Raw genomic sequence first — 2,259 nt, forward strand, 5'->3', positions numbered from 1 at the left:
CGGATGTCCCTCTTTCTGGAAGGTGTGGATCCTGAAATTCCACATTATATAGAAAATGGACCATATATTCCATTTGCTATTGCTCCGGCTGTTCCAGCAGCATCTACGACTGTCGCGATTCCTGAACGGCAGATTCCAAAGCTTCCACATCAGTGRAGCRATGAGGACAAGAAGAAGATAGCTATAGACACGCGTGCTCGGTCTATAATAGCTATGTCTCTTCCTGATGAGATCTATCACTCTGTGATGAAATTCAAAACTTCTAAATCCATATGGCATACACTATGTGTCCAATATGAAGGAACCACTCAGGTTCAGGAGACTAGAAAGATCAATCTAGTAAGACAGTATGAAAGTTTTCTCTGTGTAAAGTCTGAGACGCTGTCTGAAGTACATCAAAAATTTAACTGCCTACTTATTGATCTTAGGGCTGTCAGCAGATTCTAATTCTGAAACTTTGACTAAGTTTTTAGAATGCCTTCCTGAGTCTTGGGACACCTTTTCTATGTGTCTCAAGATGTCAAATGACATGTCCACTCTTTCTCTTTCTACCTTATATGGGATTCTGCTTAACCATGAGCAATCTCGTCAACTGAAAAGGAATATTGTAAGAGAATCCAGGGAAATGAAAAGCTCTCCTCTAACTTTGATCTCTGAAGCTTCTTCAGTTGAAATGTCTTCTACCCCTTTCGTTTCTTCTCTACCTCCCGTAGTCATTACGGAGATGGACTCTTCTGAGGACATTCCAGAATCTGCTCTTTCAGATTTTGATGAGTCCCTGGCACTCCTAACTAAGTCATTTAGGAGGTTTGCCAGTAAGAGCAACTTCCACAGGTCTCCTCAACTATCCCTCAAGGAGAAGCCAAAGTCTGAAAGAATAGACAAGGCTTCAGCTGTCTGCTACAACTGTCACCGGCCCGGACATTTTGCAGGTGAATGCAGATCAAAGAAGACTGCGACGCCATCTTCTAAAGCTCCTTCCCCCTTCAGGACCAAAGATGAAAAATACTTAAAACTGAAGGAGAAATACAAGAAGATGAAGAACAACCAGCGATAGGCTAAAGGCCTTATTGCTGAAGAGCATGACTGGGCTGAATCATCTGATGAATCATCTTCGGACGAAGAGGATAAAGCCTATGTCTGCTTGATAGCCATTGATGCTGATGAAGGATCTTCTGAAGCGTCTACCTCCTCTGAGCCATCTTCTTCTTCTTCTTCTTCTTCTTCTTCTTCTTCTTCTTCTTCTACTCAGGTATGTTTCCTGAATGATCCTTCTTCTTCTTCTAGTCTTTCTGCACTAGATACATTGATGGTTGACCTTTACAATGCCCTCAATGGCAAATCGAAAGTTGAGATGCTTAACGTTGATCTTCAAGAGCAATTGAAGATTTGCCATTCTAAGATCAAAGAACTGACCTCTGTTGAGGAAAATCTTAAAGATCAGGTTATTGTAAATCAAGCCATCACTGTTGAACGTGAGAAGGCTATCGCTGAGTGTGAGCGAGCAATCGCTGAACTCAAGGCCGAGAAAGCTACTATTGAAGGGTGGTGCAAAGCTTCCATCAAGGACTCTGAGATCATTAACGCTCAGATCCTAGCCAAGATAACGACTGGTCTAGGATTTTCCTATGATCAGGAAGAATGTGTTGTAGACAGGTCCATGCTCAAGTTTGGTATCTTCATCTCTTCTATTCCCAACACTTCTTCCTCTCAGTCCTCTTCTTTTACTGAGAGTCATCTTGAAGGAACTCCTTTGAGTTCTGGGTGCAAAAACAAAGGTGAATCCATTGTCACAGCATCCCTTCCAAAGAAGTCAAACAGGTCTAATAGATCTAGGTCTATTCCTTCAGCTTGTAAAGCTTCTTCTTCTTCAGGGACTAGGAAATCTGAATCGCATCAGAAATCTAAGTCACAGCTCAAGGTGAACTTTTCACCTAAGGAATCCAATTCCTCAAAGATTCCTCCTAGAACTAATGAGAAGGGAATTCTTGGAGCTGGTCCCACTTCTAGTCTGATACTTCCTGGCTCTAAAACTACTCTTAGCTTTAGGAATTGTAAACACTGTGGTGAGAGAACACATATTGCCAGTAAGCGTCCTTCTGCCGTCAAAGTTGGTTCACCATCTTTGTGCAAGAAAGTAACCAAGGTCGAGAAATCAACTAAGGTGAAATCATCCACAAAGGCTGCCCCTGCAGTCATGGTGAATAAAACCATTGAAGCCTCTTCTTCAGGCTCAGCGAAGACAACTCCTGCTGAAAA

Source organism: Cynara cardunculus (genome assembly GCF_001531365.2).
Source record: "Cynara cardunculus var. scolymus isolate 2C chromosome LG 5, CcrdV1, whole genome shotgun sequence".
Classification (NCBI taxonomy): domain Eukaryota; kingdom Viridiplantae; phylum Streptophyta; class Magnoliopsida; order Asterales; family Asteraceae; genus Cynara; species Cynara cardunculus.